General features: G+C 36.3%; 1 pseudogene; it reads right to left on the bottom strand.

Annotated features, from left to right (window-relative positions):
* Positions 1 to 1,630: 1,630 nt before the first annotated feature.
* On the bottom strand, positions 1,631 to 20,494 carry LOC127154557 (NACHT, LRR and PYD domains-containing protein 12-like; annotated as a pseudogene).
* Positions 20,495 to 27,387: the final 6,893 nt, after the last annotated feature.

The following is a 27,387-nucleotide window of genomic DNA, read 5'->3' as shown; positions in this document are numbered from 1 at the left end:
GGAGGCTTGGGGGGAGGGGGGATGCATTGTACCCCACCCACGGGGGCATTCTGCTCCATAGATGGGGTAAAACGCCCCCTTGGTACAAATTTAATTTTTATCAAAAATCTAATAACATCAAACCTCTGGATATTTTGCATACTTTGTTTACAATTTATGTCATTGTCACTAAAGCTATGATAACTTTTCTGAACACATAAAAAAAAAAAAAATTCTTGAAATTATTATTAAAAAATTACTATTCCCCTATATAGCAAATGGGGAAGGAGTGAACAGAAATGAGTGAGCAAATTCGGACACTGATGTAAATACTGTGCACCAGACAGAGCTCTGGAGCTGTAGCAGTAATATTTTTGTCATTTAAATAAACATACATCTGTTACATAATATTCACCTAGCTGACTGTATTATTATGATATATTATCATAGAAAAATACAATATAGGCCTAAGTACAGTATAATATAGGCAAGTACAATAAATCATAAGAATACAAATGTTTGTCACATTAATTATAAAATGCAACCCTTGTATGGGATTGTTACAATAAAACAATAACAGAAACAACTGTTTGTTGTATTCGTTTTATATGTTAAAAAATAAAGTCAAAACAAAATTATCATCAATTCAAAAATCAATTAAAATGCACAGGCATTTGCTGTCGTCAAGCTGACTCCTTTGAGAAACCTGTGGAAAAATCTTGCTACTTTTGGTTTTGATTAAACTTTTTTCCTATCAGGAGGAGGAAAATGCATATTTTGGAAAGTGCAACATCTTCTAGAGCTTGTAAACAACATCTAGTGGTAAGATTATATTAAGTTAATACAAAATACAATCTGCTATTTTATAAACTCAACCAATCCTTCCAGTCCCATCTTCAGCAGTGTCGCAAGCCACCAAAAGTGGAGAGACAGTCTTTACAGTATTTATAAAAGAATGGGGAAAACAACAGAACAATGACACAACAAAAAGGTGGGAAGGGGGAGCATAAGCGGTGCCAAATAAAGAAAATAAAACACACACACACACACAGCTACCCAGGTGTATAACCTAATCTAACAACCAAAAAAAAAAATGCAGAAAGAACAAAAAGACCTTCATTCATCTTCAGAACGCAAATTAAGATATTATTGATGAAATCCGAGAACTTTCTGACCCTCCATAGTCAGCAATGCAAACACCACGTTAAAGGTCCAGAAAGGTAGTAAGGACACTGTTAAAATAGTCCATGTGACATCAGTGGTTCAACCGTAATTTTATGAAGCTACGAGAATACTTTTGTGCACAAAGAAAACAAAAATAACAACTTTATTTAACAATTCTTCTCTACCGTGTCATTCTCCACCACCATTTACTCGAGTACCAAGACACTTGCGTGTGCATTCTTCTGCTTATAAACAAGTGCATCCTGGTTCTACGTCAGAACGCTGACCCCTGCATCAGCAGCACTAAACAAATGTGTTGATACTCCTGTGAATGGCTGCAGGGAATGACATGGAAGAGAAGAATTGTTGAATGAAGTAATTTTTGTTTCCTTTGCACACAAAAAGTATTCTAGTGGCTTCATAAAATTACAGTTTAACCAATGACGTCACATGGATTATTTTAACGAAATCCTTACCACCTTTTTGGGCTAATTATGAGTTATAAATCAGAATTGCAAGATAAAAACTCACAACTGAAAGTAGAATTGCAAGATATAAACTCACAATTCTGACTTTTTTTTCAGAATTGCATGATACAAACTTTTCTCAGAATTGTGAAATACAAACTTGCGAGTTATAAAGTCAGAACTGTGTGATATAAACTCGCAATTGAAAGCAGAATCTGTAAACTCACATATAAACTCACAATTCTGACTTTTTTCTCCAAATTGTGTAATATAATCTAACAATTGTGAAAAATAGTCAGAACTGTGAGATAAAACTTGCTGACGACCGTAAATGTGACACTGATTTTAACAGTTCAATAAACACGTAAAATACACTTTCATAGTCTGTTTTTGCTCCATCTGTTTTGTTTTGTTTGTTCAGTATATTTAAACTGATTAGATACCCATTCATAAATAGTCATTTGCTTTGTTAAATGGATTAGCATTTTGAATCAGTAGAATAAAGGACTCACTCATTAAGACAGTGACTTGCTGCCACCTCTTGGTGGTTTTAGTTTCATATTTTAAAAGTAACGTATTATTTCATTTTTAAATAATGTAATATCTCCGTATATATTTTAATAATGTAATATTTTTGTAATATAATGATAATTTTATATTATCCCAGTGCTGTTGGAAGATGGAGAGCTCATACTGCTCTCCATCTTTTGGCGTAAGGAACTCCGGATTCCTCCTCCCGTCAACAGACCCCAAATCTTTTGTTAACAATGTATTGTTGTAACTGGATCATACTTTCACTTGGGATGACACTTAACAAAACACTTAACTATGAGTTACGAGTATGAGGGTGTGCTGGCGTATATTTTGACTTTCATTGTGAATTGTTTATTTAATTTCCTTTGTTTTTTTCTGATTGGGTTATTTATACTTGCTGTTGATTGCAAGTCTGTTTTGTTTGTTGTTTTGGCCTTGGGCCATCCTAAAGCCACCCAGCATAAACTTTGCAGCAGTCTGCACCTGTAACGGACTGGAGGCAGAGGAAGGATCTATTTGCAGATTTAATTTTAATAGTTTAATTTAGATTTTTGTTCATCTATTTTATGCCGTCTGAAATCTGTTGAAAAACTTTTTTTTTTACTCTAACCACTGAGAACTCACTCTCAAAGTTCTGTCATCATCTACACAACCTCACTTCTTTTGAGCCATGTATGTTTTTCTCAGTGGAAAACAAAAAGTAGTGAACTATTCATTATTAAAATTGCTCCTTTAAAAAATAAATAACTTTTTAAACTTGCTCTACTGAGGTACTGGAGGGAATGCTGCTCTTCTGGTGATGTCATATCATGTGATGTGATCTGGTGGTTCCTTTACAATGAGGTATAAAGTCACTTTCTAGAAGCTTGACTCTCTTTGTTCCTATGAAGTGGAGCTGCCCATCTCCACCTGATCTGCTGAAACCATCACACACTTTAACAAATGGAAAAAGACATATTTCTTCCATGAGCACTTACTATAATAAATTCTATTTAAGAAAAATCTCCTTCTACACTGTTTTTTTCTGCATTCCACCTCTGCTCTAGCTTGTGTACGTCTCTAGTTTCCTAAGTTGTCTTATCTAGTTTCCTCCTGGCATTATGCACTGCAAATATTATTGGCCTTTATGATAAATGGACCGTGGTATTCCTCATTTGTAGGTTGATTTGGATTAAAGTGTCTGCTAAAATACATGAATAAATGTAAAAGTCCAGAATGGAGCAGTAAGCATTTATGACAGAAGACACTTATTTGGTTCCTCATTTGTCGCTTTTGTAGGTTGTCATAGGAGAGTCTGAATGCTGTAAAACCCTGAAGAGAAAGATCAGATGTTAATATTTACTTGTCACTGGCAGTATCAGAGATTAAAATATTGTTTTATTTCATATATTAATACTTTTGTAATTTCAGATCATTTGACCAAAAATTATGTGAATTTAAACACATTTAAAGTTTATAGAATAAATAGCTAACTCACTGTAATTTCTCCAATTTACAATGTGGATCCTTCAGTAGATCAGAGAGCATCTTAATTCCTGAATCTCCTGGATTATTATGGCTCAGATTTAGTTCTCTCAAGTTTGAGAGGTTTGATCTCAGAGCTGAAGCCAGGGCAGCACAACCTTCCTCTTCAATACTGCAGCATTCCAGTCTGTAGAGAAAAGGAGAACATTCCAGCACTAAACATAAATTTACCATTATGTGTAATTAGTTGAGTGTGTGATTTGTATGATCATATTTAAGAAAATAGCAGTTGCTGGATCAATAATTGTGTAAAAACAGCAGAATGAGATAAGAGATCATGTTTGATCACTCAGATTGGTTTTAAAGCAACTTGCAAATTTCAAACTGATGGAGATGCAAGGTAAAGTTTAAAGTTTTGATTCCCAGGAGATAAACTGATAAAACATACACCCTGAATGGAACAAAATTTGCTTTAGATGAAAATGTTTGCTAAATACATAAATGTTAATATTTGTAGTTTATGACGGAGACTCTAAATATGCCATGAAATTGCTGTATAATACCAAGAAAATTACCTTTTTTATTTATTTTAGATCCTTTTACATGTTTTAATAACGTATTGAATATAATGCATTGCTTAAAATGTTATTTTCATCAGAGATGTTCTGTAATTGTTTATGTATGTGTGTGTCTACTCATGAAAAGGAGGAACTGAAACTGAACTGCTAGTACACATAAGTTTATATGCATGTGACACAAAGAGCTGTGGTTCTACTCACAGAACCTTGAAAGGACATCAGCCATTTTGGCTAAATTTACTGGAGTTCAAGGATCTTGGACATTTTGGGAAAATTATACCTTAAGTCAGTTATAACTTAAGATGAAAAACAGGAGTATAAAAGACAGATGAATTCATAGTTTTCACGTGACATCACACGCTTACAGGAAAGCTTACCTGGAGCAAAACAAGCCTTTTCTCCGCTGACTGCCAGTTATATTTACAAGGTTTGTAAAGGAGTAGTTCATTTCCAGAACAAAGATTTACAGATAATGTACTAACCCCGTTGTCATCCAAGATGTTCATCCCTTTGTTTCTTCAGTCGTAAAGAAATTATGTTTTTTGAGGAAAATATTTCAGAAATTGCCTCCACATAGTGGACTTTAATGGTGCCCACGAGTTTGAACTTCCAAAATGTAGTTTAAATGCGGCTTCAAAGGGCTCCAAATGATTCCAGCCGAGAAAGAGGGGTCTTACCTAGTGAATCGATCTGTCATTTTCTAATAAAAACAAAACAAAAAGATATACCTTTTGACCACAAGTGCTCATCCTGTCTAGCTCTGCAATGCGCATACATACTCGATGTAATCTGGGTCAATACTGTTAGGGTAGGTAAAAAAACTCCCATCTCATTTTCTCCTTCAACTTCAAAATCATCTTACATTGCTGTTTTTTTTTTTTTTAAAGGGGATTTGGCCTAAAGGTGATTTGACCTTCTTCGCATATTCGGTACGTCTGCAGCAATGTTAGGACGATTTTGAAGTTGGAGGAGAAAATGAGATGGGAGTTATATACTTTTTTTTTTTAGAAAATTACAGATCGTTTCGCTAGATAAGACCCTTATTCCTCAGCTGGGATCATTTAGATCCCTTTGAAGCTGCATTTAAACTCCATTTTGGACGTTCGAACTCGTGGGCACCATTGAAGTTCGCTTTATGGAGATAATTCTCAAAATGTTTTCCTCACAAAACATAATTTCTTCACGACTGAAAAATTATGATTCTTTACACCGATGAACATCTTGGATGACAACGGGGTGAGTACATTATCTGTAAATTTATGTTCTGAAAGTGAACTACTTTAAGTCAGGGGTGTCCAAACTTTTAAAAAAAGGTTATGTTTGAAAAGTTTGTAGTTACATATCAAAAGAGTTTTTTTGATGAAACACAAAGTCTGATATTTTCTGGTAGGGGATGTTAGCTTTACTGGCTCATAGAACCACATAAAAAAATTACCTCACAAATTCCCTAATTCCGGGCTGAGTAATACCCATGTGCTTCCTCTGTTCCTTTGTCAGTCACTGTTTCATGTAATGCTCTTGTTTCCTCATGCTCTCTGTCAGGGGCGCAGATGGGATTTTTTAACTGAGGGGGACCAAGCTGTCAGCAAATGATTTCAACTCAGTTACTTCGCATAATTTGGGCTAATGGTTTGCACTGAAAAGCCATTGGGGATTCATGGATCATGGATAAACAACAATGAGCAAAGGTAAGCCTGCCTGATCAATACTAGCAATGCAAGATCAAACTGTTATTTGTCTAGTATGCCAATCGCCCACCAAAACTTCATGCCTTCTGCAAAATATGTTTTATGTAGGTAAAATTTTACGTGGTCACATTTGCGCATGGTCTGCGCTGCTCAAAAAGCGTCTACTCGCTTCGGATGTAGAGCCTGGTTTATAAACTAGCTGCATTAGCACGAATAACGCAAATTTTGAGGGATTTAGTTTTCAAGCTAAAGTTATAAAAAAATAAATAAATAAATAAAAAAACCCGCTTCTTAAACAGAGAAGTTGAACATGTTTGTATTCTTGTGGAAAAATAAACAATGCAAGCCATATTGGTTTCACTTTTCTTTTTGTTTTCAATGTGAAAAGCTGTCATTTACCTTACGTTACGTTATGGAAGCTTTATTAATTTTTTTTTTTTATTTCTCAGTGTTTGCTAAACGTTATATAATTCATTAGTCGGTATAAGCTAATATAGCATGTGGTGTATGTCATGCTTTATGTTATTAGTTTTTGTTAATAAACGTTGACATTGTAGCCTGTTTTGTTGTCATTGTGCTTTTAATAAAGAATAGGCTACCAATGAATCTATCTTTTGTTTTAGTCTTAAAAGGTGAAAGGTGTATAATGCAGGCAGGGTTAACCACTTTTGTTACCATATAATTATAAACTATGATAAAAGTTAATCCACATACACTGATTGATGTTGTAGTAAAAAAAACAAAACAAACAAATACAAAAAAAAAACTACCAATTTATGTGCTCCTGCAGCCAACTGAGAAAGTTAGTTGCAATGAGCAACCTGTGGAAAGAATGAGTCTAGAGCCCTGGTCAGCCTGTGTCTGATTTTGAAGCAGTGGCGGCAATAACTAAGGAGCGGTGACCGCCCCGCCACTATTTAGGCTAATTTTGTACATAGCAGAAGCCTTGATTAATCCTCAGTTTTACAGATGTTTGTCGCCTTTTATAGTGACAGTGAGGGGGACGGATCGGGTCACTGTGAGTCTGGGGGAGTCATGTCTCCCCCGTCCCCAGTGCCATCTGCACCCCTGCTCTCTGTATTCTTGTTTTGTTTTCCTTTTTTTTTTTTTTTTTTTTTTTGGTTTTATTAAATATCCTGTACCTAGATTTATGTCTTTGCCTGCCTTCTCTGCCTGCACACTACCGAATGACTGACCAAGCATGGATCCAGCAGTTGGGCTAATTAGCTTCCATCAAGGAACAGAGGAAACACAGCAGTATATATATACTGCTTTCTGGGATGGCTCTCAATTGGTTCAGGTCATACTTAGAAGGGAGAGGTTATTATGTGAGCATAGGAGAGCATAAGTCTAAGTGGACGTCCATGACATGCGGAGTCCCTCAAGGCTTAATTCTTGCGCCGCTCTTGTTTAGCCTGTATATGCTCCCACTAATGAGAAAGAACCAAATTGCCTATCACAGCTATGCTAATGATACCCAGATTTACCTAGCCTTATCGCCAAATGACTACAGCCCCATTGATTCCCTCTGCCAATGCATTGATGAAATTAACAGTTGGATGTGCCAGAACTTCCTTCAGTTAAATAAGGAGAAAACTGAAGTCATTGCATTCGGAAGCAAAGAGGAAGTTCTTAAGGTGAATGCATACCTTGATCAAACAACTAAAAACCAAGTCAGGAATCTTGGTGTGATTCTGGAGTCAGACCTTAGTTTCAGTAGTCATGTCAAAGCAGTAACTAAATCAGCATACTATCATCTCAAAAACATTGCAAGAATTAGATGTTTTGTTTCCAGTCAAGACTTGGAGAAACTTGTTCATGCCTTTATCACAAGCAGGGTGGATTATTGTAATGGTCTCCTCACTGGCCTTCCCCAGGAAAACCATTAGACAGCTGCAGCTCGTCCAGAACGCTGCTGCCAGGATTCTAATTAGAACCAGAAAATCTGAGCATATCACACCAGTCCTCAGGTCCCTACACTGGCTTCCAGTTATATTTAGAATTGATTTTAAAGTACTTTTCCTAATTTATAAATCACTCAATGGCCTAGGACCTAAATACATTGCAGATATGCTCACTGAATATAAACCTAACAGACCACTCAGATCATTAGGATCAAGTCAGTTAGAAATACCAAGGGTTCGCACAAAACAAGGGGAATCCGCTTTTAGCTATTATGCTGCCCGCAGTTGGAACTGGCTTTCAGAAGAGATCAAATGTGCTAAAACATTAGCTACATTTAAATTTAGACTCAAAACTCATCTGTTTAGACGTGCATTTACTGAATGAGCGCTGTGCGTCGTCCGAACTGATTGCATTATGTATAATCATTTTCTGTTTTTAACTGTCTTAAATTTATTTTAAATCAATTTTAAAATCATTTTTAAATCATTAAATCAATCAGTTTTTACATTTTACATTTTTTGTTTTATTGTTGTGATCATTGTTTTTATGATTGTTCTACTTCCTTTTTTGTGATTAGTGTTTTTATTGTTTTTATGATTATTCTACTTCCTTTTACGTAAAACACTTTGAATTACCTTTGTGTATGAAATGTGTTATATAAATAAACTTGCCTTGCCTTGCCTTGCCTATACACAGAGGGTTAAACTTAAACACCAATGGACTACAAACTAAGCATTGGAAACACTTCAAAATGAAAGTCAAAAAAGACACACTGAACATGTAACATACATCTGTGGCTCTTTTCTTACAAAAGAGAGAAAATTGTAAATAATTAAATAATACTTATTTATCACACCAAAAAACTTTCTGAATAATTTACAAATATTTATTTTAGGCAGTGGCTGTTTGCTTAAGTATAAATAGCAATAGAGGATATTTACATTAAGTGCAAAAGGCAATAGATGATATTTAAACTAAGTGTAAATAGCAATTAAATGCTATTTACACTATGTGAAAATAGTGATAGATTCTTTTTACACTATGTTAAAATAGCAGGATTTTCTGCTATTTATAATACTTCTTGCAAATAGAGGCAATCATCTGCACCTTAGTATTGTAATGCATTATAAAACAGTATGCAATAATAACATATTGAGTGTAAAATTTTAGTTCTAATTCAAATTGTTAAATGGATGCTGCCTTATTGGGACAATTAGCCCTCTCCTCCCTACACCTACCCTAACCGATACTTTATTTTCAACTTTTAGATTATTTCCTTCACTTTATTGAAAATAAATGCCTTTCTGATATGATATGAGATTTGAAAAGGGAGAGAAAATCTTTGCCAAAAGGCAGATTTGAACCCGAGTCGATGGCATCAAAAACAGTACAACTCACACTTTACTGTCTGTGCCATTGTAGCTGACATTCAATAATCGTCTTTTGTAGTGTTGACTACCCCAATCACACCTCTGCCAACAAGTTGGGCTATTTGCACCAAGTGTAAATAGACATTCCTTTTATTTTTTAATATTCCACTGTCATGCCTTCACCCCACCAAAAAGAACAGAGTTTCCCTCTCGAATCAGTAATCCAAACATGCCAGCAATCTCATGCCCTGTTTTTTCCACATGTGAAGAACAATTTTTTGTACATAGGCAATATTACTCACTGCAGTTTCTCCAATTTATTCAGCAGTAGTTCAGAGAGAAGCTTCACTCCAAGGTTTCCTAGTTCATTACAGCTCAGATTGAGTTCTCTCAGGTGTGAGGGATTTGATCTCAGAGATGAAACTAGAACTTCACAGCCCTTCTCAGTAATACTGCAGCCACACAGTCTACAGAGAGAAAGAGAAAAACGTTTTACAATTTCAGTTCAACACATAAATTCAGTGAAAAAGTTCCCAACCAAGTTCCTAAAAATTGCAAAATGCTGCGATTAACCAGATCGGAATCAAGTAATACAAAGAGCTGTGTAATGGTACAAAATAATATCAGTAACTAATCAGTGCATCAATAATATAAAATATATAATCACACACTCTAGATTTTGCAGTTTACAGTTTGGATCCTTTAGCAGATCAGCTAGCAGCTTGACTCCTGAAACTCCTGGTTCGTTATAGTTTAGATTTAGTTCTCTCAGATGTGAGGGGTTTGATCTCAGAGCCAAAACCAGAGCAGTACATCCTTCTTCTCCAATACTGCAATTATACAGCCTGTAGAGAGAAAGAGAAACCTCCTTACACATATAGCTTAAAACACAAGGATATTTCATAAGGTAAAATGACCCCTCATATGATTTACAACTGATTTAGGTCATCAGCTCATTAGTAGAGACTTCAAGACCTGAAATGAGTCTAGGAAGACATGCAAAATGTGCATTGTTGGGGGCAATGTTCCCTCAAAAATGAGCTGAAATATGAAATAAAACATTGTCATGTTTAAAAAAAAGACCCCCCCCCCCATTGGTGACGGGTGCTCCAGGAAAAGGATGAAGCTTGTAAAAAACAAAAACAAAAAGAAAAGAAAAGAAAAGAAAAGAAAATTGAATTTATTACCCATCATTCAAATATATGAAAAAACAACAGAACTCACACTAACTTCTCCAGTTTACATTCTGGACCCTTCAACAGATCAGAGAGTAGCTTCACTCCTAGATCTCCTGGATAATTATAGTTAAGAGTCAATTCTCTCAGGCATGAAGGGTTTGATAGTAGAGCTGAAACTAGAGCAGAACAACCTTCTTCTCGAATACTGCAGTTACACAATCTGAGAGAACACAAACAGAAATACATCTCTTGAAAGGTCATCTCTCAATAGTAGTAGTAAACCAAATAATATTTGTTATAAATGTCATTTTTTTAATGAACAGATTTGCATTCATAATGTATGACTTATAATATTATTATTATTACTTTAGTGTCTGCAGTTTACACTGTGGATTCTTCAGTCCAACGGAGAGTAGCTTCACTCCTGAATCTTGTAGGCTGTTGTTACTCATGTCCAAATCTCTCAGACATGAAAAGTTTGAGCTGAGAACTGAGGCCAGTGCTGAACAGCTCCTCTCTTTCAGATTACAGTGCTGCAGACTGTAAAATAAATAATTATAATATAACCATATATTAAAAGTTAATCAAACCCCAAAGCACATTTTGAAAATGATTATGAAGGATATTAATGTTCTACTGATTGAGTGGTTATATTAGTTAATTAGCACTGATAACAGATTCCTCAAACAATCTGTGTAATTTCAATGCTATGGCCTTTGTGTAGATATTTAAATATGGCCATGACTGTTTGGATTTATATGGAATGTTATTTTTACGATACACACTTTATGATAGGAGTCTATCATAACATTAGTAAATGTTAATAAATTAATAAAAAATATTTAAAAAGTACACTACATTTTCATAGTTTGGTACTTTTTAAAACTTTGTAATAAAATATAACACTCTTTTGTTTGGAGTGTTATGTTTGTTTTCATTTAGTATGCATTTTAATATCCATTTATCTGTTGATTAAATAGTTATAGGCCAGCACAGTCTGAGCTGAACTATCTGTCAACCTCTAAATCAGGGGTGGGGGATGTTGATGCTGGAGGGCCGGTGTCCCTGCAGAGGTTAGCTCCAACCCTAATCAAACACACCTGAACAAGCTAATCTAGGTCTTCAGGATACAAGTTGGTATTTTTTTTTTCCCAGGGTTGGAAGTAAACGCTTCCAGGACACTGGCCCTCCAGGATCAACGTTCCCCTCCCCTGCTCTAAATGATGTTACATATCATCTCAAATGTTAAAGAATACTTTTGACAATAATTAATTTCTCTGGTTTAAAATTCCAGGCATAAGCAATAACACAGAATATGATATGTTGCAAAATTTGAATTGTAGTTGGTACAAAGATTCCCAGACTACACCAACACTTCATTGGATTCTCCATATTTCTACCCAATTACTATCTATCCAATAAATCAAAACAGCTGAGTATACAAAAACAGCACATGAGTTTTGCATGGAACAGCATAATAAATTTAACATTGCTCATTAAGTTAATCATATTCCATATCCCAACACACCTTTTTATGGAGCATTCTCCTAACAAGCTGAAGATAGGAATTGTGCGTTACAGAGACATACATAAATGCACAGTGGAGTGTGTGTGTGTGTGTGTGTGTGTGTGTGTGTGTGGGGGGGGCTGCCAGGACCGGGATTAAAAATATAATATTAACAATGAGGCACCATATTTTATTGCATTTCTGAAGTAATATACTCACTCAGATTTTCTAGAAGCTTTGATGACTGGCAGCAGCCTCAGAAGACCTTCTTCAGATGGTTCATAGTTTCTCAGTTTAAACTCATCCAACTGCTGTTCTGAGTTCAACAACACGAACACCAGAGCCGACCATTGAGCAGGAGACAGAATAACCCCAGAGAGACCTGAGACCTGCTCTGTTCAGGTATGTTTGAACTTCCTGCACCAGAGATTGATCATTCAGTTCATTTAGACAGTGGAACAGATTGATTGATTTCTCTGGGGAGGGATTCTCCCTGATCTTCATCTTAATGTACTCAACTATTTCATGTTTGCTGTCAGAACTGTATCCTGCTTGTGTCAGAAGTCTTCGCAACAGAGTCTGATTGGACTCCAGTGAGAGACCCAAAAGGAAGCGCAGGTAAAGGTCCAAGTGTCCATTTTCACTTTGTAAGGCCACGTCCACTTCCCCCTTCAGTAAATCAGTTATACTTTTTGTTTCTGTATTTTGAACAAAGATAAGAAACATGAATAATGCTGCAAGAAACTCCTGAATGCTCAGATGAACAAAACTGTACACCTTCCCCAGGTACAGTCCAAACTCTTCTTTGAAAATCTGGGTACAAACTCCTGAGTACACTGAAGCTTCTCTGACATCAATGCCACAGTCTCTCAGATCTTCCTCATAGAAGATCAGGTTCCCTTTTTCCAGTTGTCGAAAAGCCAGTTTTCCCAATGACCGAATGCTCTTTTCAGCTTCATGAAGACCTGCTTCATATTTACCATCATATTTTTGGGTCTTCAGTTTAATCTGATAGATCAGGAAATGTGTAAACATTTGAGTAAGAGTCTTTGGGATTTCTGCACTCTCTGCTTCATTCAACATCCTCTCTAAAACATTTGCTGAAATCCAGCAGAAGACTGGGATGTGACACATGATGTAGAGGCTCCTTGATGATTTGACATGTGTGATGATTCTACTGGACAGACTCTTATCATTTATTCTCTTCTTGAAATACTCATCCTTCTGTGGATCATTAAACCCCCGGACCTCTGTGACCTGGTCAACATACTCAGGAGGGATCTGACTGGCTGCTGCTGGTCGAGAGGTTATCCAAAGAAGAGCAGAAGGGAGCAAATTCCCTGTGATGAGGTTCGTCAAGAGGACATCCACTGAAGCTGAATGTGTTACATCACACAAAATATCATTGTTCTGGAAATCTAGAGGAAGTCGACACTCATCCAGACCATCAAATATAAACAGGACTTTGAATTCATCAACATCTGTTGTTTTCAAGTCTTTTATATCATTGAAAAACTAATGAAGAAGTTCCATCAGACTGATACATTTCTGCTTCATCAAATTGAGCTCTCTGAAAGGAAGTGGAAATATGAAGTGGAAATCCTGATTAGCTTGTCCTTCGGCCCAGTTCAGAATGAACTTCTGCACAGAAACAGTTTTTCCAATTCCAGCAATTCCTTTAGTCAGCACGGTTCTGATGGGTTTGTCTTGTCCAGGTAAGGCTTTAAATATGTCATTGCATCTGATTGGTGCTTCTGGTGTCTCTGGTCTCCAGGGTGTTGTCTCAATGTGTCTTACCTCATGTTGATTATTGACCTCTCCACTCCCTCCCTCTGTGATGTACAGCTCTGTATATATCTCATTCAGAAGTTTTAAACTCCTTTGGTTTGATATTCCTTCATTAATTCTCTGAAATTTTTCCTTTATTCCAAGTTTGTGCTTTTGGAGACAGATAGGGGCATGTTCTGAGGAGTAGAGGAAGATGGGAAGTATGAAGTTTGCAATTCGTGTTATTTACAAATAATAAATACAATACATACAGTAAGCAGTCAACCAAAAGACCCATTACTGGTGTGTACTGTTGCCACTAGGCTGTTGCACTAAATACAACCCAGTCACATGTGAAACTCATTCACAAAATCATTGCCAGGTGGCACAAAGGCACAATTTGCAGCAATGCTCAGCTGACCATTAAACTGACTTCTCCAGTATACAGCATACCTGCTATTCAGACTATCAAATGGCTTTCTGTCTTTATACTGGTTAACACATCATTACAAAAATAATAGTACATACAAATAAATAAACAAAAAGGAGCACACAAAAACACTGTCTCCATCAGGACTTTGAGATTGGCCTAAAGCAGACTTTTTAATTCCAGCTATTTGACTCTCGTTACAGTGAAATATTCCGATGACGGCAGTGTTTGAAGGGGGCTTACTTTTTTCTCCACAGTACTATCCTGTGTTTTAGATTAAAGTGAAAATTTGTATCTATCTATCTATTTATCTATATCTGTCTGTCTGTCTATCTATCTTTCTATTGATTTATCTATCTACTTTTTGTTTTTCTCTTGTAAATCAGTAGTTGGAGCTCATTGTGCAGTGGATGGTGTGGGGTGGTGTAGTGCGTAGTTCATACAAGTTATTAAAACTACACTGTCATGATGTTATTGTATTCAAGATTAATCACAATGGTCAAATCTGTAAGACAGCTTATCCAAGAAGCTGTCACAGCTTTGAAGCAGCAAAAGCACAATGCCATAATATGGTTCTCAACCAATTATAAAGGTCCTTTACCCCCCACATCAAACAAAATGTAGTCTAATCGTCGCTGAATATTAAAGTTGATTATTAATTTGTGTTTATAATGAGGACTATTGTTGTATTTACAGTATTATTTAAATGTTTGTGGTCATTACGGCACCACACATGGTAGCCACGGTGTTTCGCTCTCCAGTTGTTTTAGTGTTTTTGTTAGTTTTTCCAGTTTTTTGTTTGTCAAACACGATCAGTTTTACCAGGGATGAACTGCTGAAAATTCGGCAGAACACACCACAAAGTCTTCTACTGGTTTTCGACTATTCAGACATTTTGTTGAACACTGTAGTTGGTGGAGCAGTAGCGCTGATCAAATGCTTTAGGAAGGGCAGACGGGGGAAGCGAGCTGGCACGCTCGTTAAACTTAGTGCGGATTTCGAACAGCGCTGCCTAGCATACATCTGGCGAATTTCCGCTCTCTACCCAACAAAACTGACAAACTTCTTCTGCTCTCCCGGACAAATAAGGATTTTTTCAAACTCTGCTGCTCTGTGTTTCACGGAAACCTGGCTGAATGACGTGATACTGGACAGCACGCTACATCTGCCAGGCTATCAGCTGTTTAGAGCGGATCGCAACGCAGAATCAACGGGGAAATTGCGTGGCGGTGGGACGTGCTTTTACATTAGTGAGAAGTGGTGTACAGATGTAACAGTGTTAAAGAAAATGTGCTGTTCCGATCTAGAAGCGCTTTTCATTAACTGTAAGCTAGGGCTGCACGATTTGGGAAAATTTTCATATTGCGATTATTGAGGTCAATATTGCGATACGCGATTGCGATTATAATAAATGGTATTGTGAGTCAACTTGATGGGTTGAAAATGCACACACAGATTAGTGATAATGCGTAAATGTGTATTTGTAACACTAGAAATGGTTTCAAAATAAATTATTTTTACCAAATGAAATAGCATTTGCATTAATGTAAACTTATTTTCTCAAAAGTATAGCTAAATTAAATAAAATAAAAACATACACATTTTCACAAAAATAAGATATTTTAAAGATTTTGCCCAAACAAACGGACATTTATGAAGAATGTAAAATATACTCTGTGTAAACTCTTTTGAAAAGGAAACTGGATATGTTTTTGGTCGGATCACAAGTGGACAATGGAGACACAGTCGTTTACACCTGGCGTTTTAATCCATCTCTTCTGTCCACTTTCGACCACTTCTGATCACATTCCTGCATTTACATACATTACAAACTCAACTGACTGGTGTCTCTCCTGTATGAATTTATGTGATCCTCTTCAGACATTAGAACTGTACATGAATTATGAGCTTCTAGAACGTTTGACCTCCTAACTGAAGATCTTTTTTACAAATATAAATAAAAACAGTATAAATAAAAATAGTCTAAAAAAAATAGCTGTATGAAGTGCAAACAATAGTGCAGCCATAATCAAAGTAGGCTAGGCTACTTCTCTCAATATTCAAAGTGCAAATAGAGACCAATTTTTTCAAGCATGATACAGAGCTATAGACAACTACACAACCTATTATAGGATACCTACAAACAACAACATATATATGTTACGTAGCCTAATTTGCGCGCACTGTGGAAACGCTCTCTAAAAGCGCGTATTAAAATTGCTTTTGAAGGCGCGTGCGCGTTTTACTTTCGGTTTCTTTTTAAGGATCGTGCGAATTCTCAGCTGCGCTGAGCGTGCTTTCTACAATACGAGACATTAATTTAACAAACGAATTTGAAAGTGAGGGAAACACAAACGGGATTTTGAAAAGTGGATGTGGTCAAAAGTGGACAAGCTGAAAACGTTTTACACCCCTATTTACACCTGTACTTAGCATTGTCCACTTGTGATCAGATCGACGCATTAGAAAACGCATGTTAATACCAGGTGAAACAGGGCCTCTAATTCTTGCACAGTACCTCTCTCTGGTCAATGTCAGTAATCTCAAATCCAAAATATCGCCTTTTTTTTTTTTTTTTTTTTTGGCTACCAGATCAGTGTCGATCTCCTCGGCATCCATCCACGCTGCGCACACAAGTGAACACGCATGCACACGCGCACGCCACACGTGCACTGCCTATACTGAGAGACTGTCAGATTTTTTGTTTTAATCTTTTTTGTTTGTTTGTTTGTTTGTTTGTGTTGTTAGCGGTACAGAAAATCAGCAAACTGTCTCAGAAAGTAGGTGTTCTCAAGTCCACACTTATTTAATATAATCGCAACATTTTGCCGTCATATAATCGCACAGGCTGACGTCGCGATTGCGACTGCGATACAATTAATCGTGCAGCACTACTGTAAGCCATTCTATTCACCACGAGAGATTCACTCGTTTATTCTAGTGAGTGTTCACATTTCTCCGCAAGCTCACGTGAGCCTGTTGTTACAAAAACTCGCTGATCAGATCACAGAGATAGAACAACAACACCCAGACTCTGTTTTAATCGTCCTTGGGGATTTTAACAAAGCAAAACTCTCCCGTGAACTGCCCAAATACAGTCAGCATGTTACATGTCCCACCAGAGACAGTAATATATTGGATCACTATTACACCACATTAAGGAATGCGTATCACTCTGTCCCACAGGCAGCTTTGGGACTCTCTGATCACTGTTTGGTTCATCTTATACCAACCTACAGGCAGAAACTGAAATCTGCTAAACCTGTAGTAAAGACTGTAAGGAGATGGACCAACGAAACAAAGCGGGTTTTACAGGCCTGTTTCGAATGGACTGATTGGAGTTTTTTTTGAAGCTGCTATGACTGATCTGCACGAAGTCAGAGAGACTGTAACTTCAAATATCAGTTTCTGTGAAGATATATGTATTCCTAGCAGGACCTATTTAATATATAACAACGATAAACCATGGTTCACTAAAAAACTCAGACAGCTTCGCCAGGCTAAAGAGGATTCCTACAGGAATGGGGACAGAGTCTTGTATAATCAGGCCAGAAACACACTGAATAAGGAGATTAGAGCGGCTAAAAAGAACTACGCTAAAAGATTGGAAGATCAGTTCTCTTCAAATGACTCTGTTTCAAGACTCTGTTCTTGTTACAAACTACAAGACATCATCCCCCAGTACTGAGGTGAATCAACGACTTGCTGAAGAACTGAATGAGTTTTGTTGTAGGTTTGAAACCCTCCACACCTGTTCTGACCATCTCTTTTCACAACCTTCAACAACCCCCCTGTGGATGATGCAGTAAACATGGGACTGCACTTCATCCTGCAACATCTAGACAAAACAGGGAATTATGTGAGGATCTTGTTTGTGGACTTCAGTTCGGCCTTCAACACCATCATTCCAACACTCCTCCAGTCCAAACTAGCCCAGCTCTCTGTCCCTAGCTCTATCTGTCAGTGGATCTCCAGCTTTCTGACAGATAGGCAACAGTTAGTGAGACTGGGTAAAATTACATCCCACAGCCGCACGACCAGCACAGGTGCTCCTCAGGGTTGTATCCTCTCTCCACTGCTCTTCTCCCTGTACACCAATGACTGCACATCTGAAAGACCCCTCTGTCAAGCTCGTGAAGTTTGCGGACGACACCACACTCATCGGCCTCATCAATGACAATGAGATGAGTCTGCTTACAGACAAGGAGGTTAAAGAGCTGTCTTTCTGGTGCAGACACAACAATCTGGAGCTCAACACGCTCAAAACAGTAGAGATGACAGTGGACTTCAGGAGGAACCCCCCTGCTCTCCCCCCACTTACTGTCATGGACTATCATAATAGGTTGCAGATTACAAGTTACTCTATTTAAAATGTAATAAGTAGTGTAAAATTTCAGTTACTTTATTATTTGATTACTTTTCTAAATATCTAATATGTTAAACTGTTAATCATTTTGAAACATTTAAACTAGGCAGAGTTAACCTTACAGTAGCACTCAACACTGATTACTGTCATAATCCTTCATCACTTGAATTAAAATTATAATAAGTAAGGGATAATATACATCTTTATTTTGCGATAACAACTGACTGGATGTACATTATCCCACTTATTACACAGATGCTTGCCACAAAAGTAAATAATTAGACACGAAAATACTGATCTGAGTTGAAATATTTGAACACAAAGCTTCCATAAAGAAATCAGTTGTTAACAAGTGGCAAGTTTAAATCTGTATGTGGTGTGTGAAAAAATTCAGATGTAACCCCCTTTTTAATCATTAACATTTTCACTGTAGTTTAATTACACATTTCTTCTCAGTACTGTAACTAATTACAATTACATTTATTTTGTAATTAAATTACGTGATTCCGTTACATGTAACTAGTTACTTGCTTCCAGCACCCCCGATGCTCTCTGAATGCCCTTCTTAAGAAACACTACCATAAGCCATAAAAGTCATGGGCATCAAATAAGGCTTACTTACACTGAACACTAAGCAGGCTTACTGGCTTACTTATTAACTCATTGTATGGGTTTTGAAATAAATATATAAATAATTAAGTTGGCTTGAAAAATCCACCTTACTGATCTGTTTTTTCAGTTGCTTCTTCCTATTCTTGCCAAAAATTAGTCAGCATCTTTAGTCAGTACGTTTCAGTCAAGGCTTTTTCAAGCCAACTTCAAAGTTTGTTTGCAAACTTTACTCTTCTAGACGTTCTACATTATGTTATTGTTTTATATAAATCACCTGTAACTTGTAGATGTCTATGGTATGATTTCAAAAGCACCAAATGAACATTGTAAACGGAGGCAGTAACTGCGGTAACAAAAAAAAAAAAAAATAAAAATAAAAAACATCAGGCTGAGTACCATCTGTACATATCATATAAAAGAAGTAAATAGTGACTACGGCTGCCCCTGCTCCCCATCAATTTTCATTATATGCCTGGGCATTTTGCCAGATAGCTCTTTTGTGTTTCACACAAGAAAGTAAGTTATATAGGTTTAGATTAACTTAAAGGTTACCTAAAGATTCTATCAAAGGTTATTTTAACTATCCCTATAAAGTGATGTAATGATCCCATGACTGAAGGCTCTTACTGTTCTGTAGTTTGTTAGCGAGATCTGTCTCATTCATCTTCCTCAAGATGTGCAGTGTGATCTTCAGAAACCCATCTCTTACTTTCCACTGATCTTCATCATCCTTTCTTTCACAGTAATCTGGAAAATATGAACTCAGCAGTTCCTTGAACCTCTTTAGCTCTTTCTTCATCACAGAGATGATTTTTTGCTCAAGTGTCTGAAATCAGTGGATATTCAATCAGTGTCAGATAAAGTGAAAATTAACATTTATATACACATTTACTGAACAGCCTGCAAACTAAAAGACCACTGAAAGAGTAATACATCTTTTAACTCTACATTTATTTGTGTGTACTCAGAATAACAAGGAAACATTGTGCTTTTGTAAAATAATTAAAGCAAACAGGATGTGTCTTGGTCTCTGTGAACTTGAGGGCAAAACTTCTGAACTCTGTGTATACTTGCCTTACAGACATGAAAAATATATCTATAGAGCGTAAAATATCTACTTTCAAATGAACCAATTCAAATAGAAAACAAATATTTACAGATTATGTAATATATGAAACGTGCATACAGGCACATCACTACTGCAGAGATAATGAGTCAGTGTCACCGACTTCATCTCTTAAGCCGAAAACAAAGAAAGCACTAGTTTATCAATAAATTATTTCTCCCAGACACATTCCTAATTATTATATTTGCCGGAGTGCTGTGGCAACCTTTTTTTGCATGCACTTGAGAGCTTATTGGGCTATGCAGGTAATTAAAGGCTTATAATTATGATTTATATGGTTTATTAATAAACATGTGACTAGTAGTCGACTAATGCTTAAAATGAACGACTACTAGTCGACCAGACAAATCTTTAGTCGAGGGCAGCCCTAAACCATATATTTACATATTTTAAGCCCTAGGTGCCAAACTCCTCAAGCTCCTGCAGGTCAGAGTGGCGATGACACAAACCAGGTTTCATAAATATATGCCAATGCATTTGTAAACAATAGCATTTTAATTCAAAATGGCCAACATGGGAAACTTAGAATACCATAATGAATTAAGTGCAGTGTTTCTCAGCCAGTGTCTGGGGTCCACTGGGTGTCCTCTGGAAACTTCCAAGTGGGACACGTGATCGCTTAAAATATGTAATTATATAAGAATTAAAACGTACATATGTACGGTACATATGCAACAGGTTCTTCATCCTTTTAGACACTGGCCGCTAATAAAAAGAAGAAAACTAAAAAAGTTTTAAAGTTAAAGGGATTGAATTAAAATAATGTATTTGTATTTGCAGGTTTGCATCAAGCTCAACCTTTGTATTTTCCTGCGAAGTTCTATTGATTAATATTGACATATTTGTTCTCACTCAAAAAGGTACTTTGTAACTATTTATTTTACCTTAATAAAACCCTTTACAGCCCTTTAATATAATAAACAGGTAGCTGATGCAAAGAAAACAAGATGTAGTTGTCAAATGTGTTGACAAAATGTTAATATGATAAGTGTAAATATGTGCAAAACAGAGGGAAAAAAAAAGAATATTGATGTGGATAAACTGTATATCTCACAGGGTAAAAGTGTAAATGTTTATGTAATATTTTATTCAATTATCGACATCCTGTAATTCAAAGAATTCATAAAATGCTAATTTTTGTAGATTTCTTTTTGGGATTGTACTCATATGTTCAATGACAGGAGCATTGTTTTTGGTTTTAAATGTTATTTATTAACTTGTTTTTCCATGACATTTCACAATCAGAGGACTTCTATGACCATACAAACTCTGAAACATTCTAGTGATCATCTCTGATTAAAGTTAGTATTACTGTTTTTTTTTTTAAACTAATGACAGGTAAATTTGTAGGAGATGTTTTAACAAATTAGAAAGTTACCAAGGTTAAAAGGTTAGTCCTGACTGCCAAGGTCCTTGATCAGAAAGGCCTGTAGTGTTATGGAACTGCAATGTGCTCAAGACATACTTTAGCAGTGTAGTTATAGAAAGATAATTAACATTCCTACCTCAAAAATGCAGTCCAAATGCTTTCCAGTGACATTGTTTACTGTATTGTGTATGCTGTGAACATTCATATTTTAGGTAAATATAAACTGTAGTCAAGCATTTCATTTTATTTAATTAACAAAAAATGGACATAAGTATTTGTCAATATTGCAAACAGAATATTTTATATCCTCACATTACATCTTCTATTCTCTCTCCAGTACTACAGATTTCTCCAGCTATAAACCGTAAGACTGTCTTTACCTCACATCAGCAGAGGAGTGACCTAAACTGAAGTTCACTGGTTTATCTATCGACCAGTCACTCTTTATGGACACACAGCTGGCATCAGAGGATTCTCCCGGATTTAAACTAAAACATAACAGGAAAAACACATGCTTTTCAGTTGTTCAAATTAAATACAGCACATTCTTCTCACTTCTGTCTCTACCATCATGTACTATATGCTTCTTAAATAATACTACAATAAAAAAAGAGCTGTTTATATGACAGCCCATGACATGAATTTTGAACTTAAAGTGCTAGAGGAACTTTAAAATACCCTTAAAAAAAATAAGAAAGCATGAGTTTAATACTTTGTCTTTGAAGAATTTTCCTCCAGCTGTAAACCATGTCCATCCAAGTTCACTGGTTTATCCATCGACCAGTTGCTCTTCATGGACAGACAGCTGGCTTCGGGAGGTTCTCTCGGATTCAAACTGAAATATAATAGAAATAAACTATTTAGAAATGCTACTCCTTCTGCCTACCAGACAATGGATTCATCACCTGAATTCTAATATCTGGTTCCCTCCTGTTCCGCATTCATCATTTGTCAGCCTGTGTGTATATAGCCTTGGTCCTCAGCTACACCTTTCTGAAGTCTTATTCCATCACTTCTGTTGGAAATTCACTGGTACAAAGCACTTACCTGTTTTTGCCTCTGCCTAGTGGTTTGGACTGTTTGCTTACTCTGTACCAACTGTGTACCAACTCTTTACACAGAATGCTATATTTTATAGCAGGATTAGGAGGAGAAACTCTTAAGAGAGACAATACTGATGCCATTCACCAGTGTTTCCCAACCACTGCAACACTAGTGTGCCATGACAGTTGAAAATGATCAAAACCATCTTATCTCTATTTTATTTAGTTAATATTATTTTAAATCAGTGCTACTGGTCATCGTTACGTCTGTTTGTGGGTTTTTAAAACTATTTAACCAATGAAAAGCACTCAAAAGAGCTTGTAAGCAGGGCTCTAAATGGGTTCAAGGAACGAATACGGATACTGGAAACTAACAAAATTTTGATATGAACAGAACCAGAACCTGAAACTAAATAAAATGTTATAGTTGTTATAGTAGGTGAAGCTGCATCACAAATGTTTCGCATGAACACAGACACATTTATGTAGATCGCCGGGCGCATTTCCTTCTAAAATGTCTTCAGCGGCTCAGATGTCGTAGTAAATGATGACTGCTATGTTCATTATTACATTCAACAACAGAACACCTCAATCGCTCAATCTTGTCTTCCCCTGCACCGGAGTCGAAACTATGCCGTTCGGAGTCGAACTCAATCATGGCGGGTCTAAGGTAAGACGGCCGTGTCAATCAACTATCACGGGAGCGGCCTTTGTCGGTGTGACGTCACACAAAAAAGAAGCTGAGAACGGCTTGATTTAAAAAAAGGGAATATTTCTTATACAGATTACAAAAATACGACTGGGTAGATTTTTATCATAATAGGGTGGTTGTGTTTTATGTTCATTTATGTTCAAACAACATGTAAAAGTGAGTTTTGCATCCGATGACCCCTTTAAAATAAATAATTTTAAATATTAAATAATTCAAATAATAATTCAAAATATTTTAGTTTGTCTTTTTTTCATTAGCTCAGATAACACTTTAAGCTGTCATATTGTCATATTACAACATGTCTCTCAGATATTACATGATGGCCGCAGACAACAGGTAGCTAAATGCAATTATTATCGCTGTTTTCCATCACTGTGGAGTAAATATTTTTACACAGCTTTTAAAAAAGCAGCTAACCGATGTATCGTATGCGTCTGGCCATTTAGCGTACACTTACGCCAATGATAGTTCCTATAGAACTGTTTCAGACCCTACTCTGAAGTAGGAGCTTATTAAAGCAGAATTCCTAGAACTAAATAGATTTTTAGTTCCTGTGGTGTGAAAACACCAAAAAGCAGGTACTTCCACCAATAGTACTAGTAACTCTTCATGGTTCCTCCATTGCAAAAGCCCCTTTTGATAGCATATATTATCAATTCAAAACATCCCAAACAAAAATTGAGAAGCACTGTCTTGGAATATGGACTCATTTAAAGTAAAGTCGTCTTTGATTTGATTGGTCATCTCAAACATTTTGACACTGATAAGCACTAAAATATACAGTAACTTTTAAACTTTATGTAATCCCAAAGTCCAACAGAGTGATGTTTAATGACGGGCAACAGAGAAGCAAATCAGATATTGGTGGTGGAAAGGACAGGACTCATCCCCTATAAACCATACCCATCCTAACCTCACATCAGCAGAAGAGTCTCCTGATCTGAAGTTCATTGGTTTATCCATCGACCAGTCGCTCTTCATGGACACACAGCTGGCTTCAGGATATTCTCCTGGATTCAAACTGAAGCATAACAGAAATTACAAACACTCATGCAGAAATTACAATGCAGTACATACTGTTATTATTTATGCTTCTCAATTACTTAAAGTGCTTAACAAGATTATTGTCTAGTTTGCCTTTAAAAATCAGACTATTCAGACTATTCTGTTTCAGTAATGATTTTATTAATTGCAGTTTGCTTTTTATTTAATGGAGATTTGTCTACTTCATTGTAATATATCTTAGTTTCAGATTTAGTATAATTCAGGAATTGGCAAAGGAATCAACAGAACATTTCCAGAATCATTTACATCCAGAAAGCTAGCAATACCACAGAATCTGAGACTGGCAAACCTGCCAGAGGAAGTATTAAATACACTTTAAAAGAAATAGGAAAGCATCAGTTCATGAATTTTAGTGTTAAGTATTAAAAAACCCTCAAATGGCCCTCAAGAGCCACTGAGTTTAGATCTACTTATAATCAAACACACTTGCCTGTGATTTAACTGAGAAATCTGAAGACTTTGGCTAGATTTATCAGGTGTCTTTGATAAGGGGTGGATCTCAAGAACAAGGGTCACACCTTATCTTTGGGAAGAAATGTATTCTTACCAGAGACTCTGAGGAAGACACACCTCACAACAGAAGAACGCTCTCCTGAGTTTAAAATTATCACTATAAACTATTTTGCTGCTGTAAAATTGAAGCCAATTGCTCAAACACATTTAAAATGATACTAAACATGACAAGGAAAAGAAAATGGATTCGCAAAACACATGACATCTTGTAGACTGATCAGCCACAACATTAAAACCACTGACAGGTGAAGTAAATAACATTGATCGTTGAAACACTGAAATTTTAGGCAGCAAGTAACCAGTCAATTCTTACATTTCATTTGATGGAGGTGGGAAAATGGGAAAGTGAAAAGATCTGAGTGGCCAAATTGCGATGGCCAATGCTTTTAATGTTGTGGTTGATCAGTGTATAAGCATTCTTAGTGAACTTTTGGTGCTTTGCGTGAACATTTAGTGACTTAAGCCAGGTGGAGGTGCAGAGGAGGAGGCAAGCTCAAAGGTTTGTGAGCAGAGGTTAGGCAAGGATGTGCCCTTGTATTATGATCTCTTTTCCAGCATTGTCAATTTATTGTTTTATTGCATGGTGTCTTTTCTTGTGAAAGTTCCTGAGCTTAGGCTTGTCAGTAAGGGTCAGATTTACTTAACAAGGCAAATTAGCGTTAGAGTGCAATTTCTAAAAAAGCGCAGATGGGAAAATTCTGCATGTGATTTACTGACAATGCGCACATTAAAGAACACAGACGCAATATCTTATTTCCAAAATGACCAGTGCAAGCTACCAAGAGCAGTGCAAATTACCACTAAATAATAGCAGTAATTTGACGAGCGCAAAAGTTAGTAAAGCATTTAAATACTCTATATTTTAATACTCTAAATTTTGCGTCCTACAAATGCATATTTAATAAGGTCAGGCACAAAAATAACTGTGCCCACGCCTTTTCAGCGCTAATTCTTCACTGTGCGCCTTTAGTAAATCCTGACAGTACTATTTTAATGCCAAAAGACGGTTTGCGCTGCTGCAAGCTGTTAGTAAATCTAGCCCTAAGCCAGCCTTATATCCTGTTACAAGCAGAGTGTACCACAATTTAATTTAATTCTATCTGGGATGAATAATATGTGTTATTCTTTATGTTCAGGTGAGTCTGACCTGTTCTCCCGATGAAATCATATGGTATGCTGTATAGTTTCACCCAAAAATTCTGCCAGTACTGAATCACCCTCATGTCACACCAAACCTACATGCTGTTATTCAGTGATTCACAAAAGTAGATATTTCTCAATAATATTTATGCTTCTCACACTATATGGAACATAATTCTTCAAAATGATTTTTTCTTCCATGAAAGTCATGCTGTCATAATGGTTTGGAATGACATTAGACTGAAGATTGATATTTTTGGGTGATCTTCATTCTTGTGTAAAACAGACCTTATTAAAATAACCTAATTAAAATAAATAAATACAAAAGTCTCACCTTTTTCTTGTATTTGTTTCACTTTCTGTAGTGAGGCTCTTTTTGGAGGCCATAGCACCATTTAAAATTTTGATTTAATATCTGCAAAGAAACTGAACAAACATACTGAATATTCAAATAGAAGCACTACAAGTCTCAGTATTTGTTAATGCTGCTTGCTTCATGACCATTAGGAAAGTGTTTAATAAAGTTGCCAACTATATCATGTGACTTACAGCATCAGCAGTGTTACTTCTCTGCCATTCACATCTCCTCCCCAAATCTGAATAGAATTAAGTGTCCATTGGATTCTTAAAGGTCCATTGCAGAGTCAGCTGCAGAATCTTATAGGAAGACCATCAAGTGTTTCGTGAGTTACTAGGCAAAAGAAAAATATTTACAGAGGTAAACATGAAAATTCCAGAGCTGACACTGAAACTTGCAAATTCAGTTCTGAAATCGTTTGCATGCTAGGCAAACGGATGCACTCAACATACAGGCTTTGAAATGTGATTTCCTGAAAAAGAGCAGTTAAAATGATGGTCATCTGATTCTGTAAAGATGGTGTGATGAAGGTTAAAGGTTTTTTTTTTTTTTTTTTTTTTTTTTGTGAATGGATTTTTAATGTAGGGTTGTTGTGTCCACACACTGCTAACACACATTTATATGCAAACACCATGTAAAAGTGAATTTTGCATCCGATGTCCCCTTTAATTTTTGTCATTGATCAGAGGATGCTCTTAAATTTTTGACTGTGCTCCTAATTGTTTTTAAATTAGTCGGCACCGGTGGCCTTGTGGCATAGCCACAAGGAAAGGAAAAGGAAAAGGAAAGGAAAGTAAAGGAAAGGAAAGGAAGGAGGTGACTTGTGGCCAAGTACGGGGACTCGGAATTTGTGCTCTGCATTTAACCCATCCAAGTGCACAACTGCCCCCATACAGGTGCATCTCAATAAATTATAATGTCGTGGAAAAGTTCATTTCAGTAATTCAACTCAAATTGTGAAACTCGTGTATTAAATTCAATGCACACAGACTGAAGTAGTTTTAGTCTTTGGTTCTTTTAATTGTGATGATTTTGGCTCACATTTAACAAAA

The sequence above is a fragment of the Labeo rohita genome, chromosome 23, assembly GCF_022985175.1.
Source record: "Labeo rohita strain BAU-BD-2019 chromosome 23, IGBB_LRoh.1.0, whole genome shotgun sequence".
In the NCBI taxonomy this organism is placed as follows: domain Eukaryota; kingdom Metazoa; phylum Chordata; class Actinopteri; order Cypriniformes; family Cyprinidae; genus Labeo; species Labeo rohita.
This window is presented reverse-complemented; position numbering and strand designations above follow the sequence as displayed.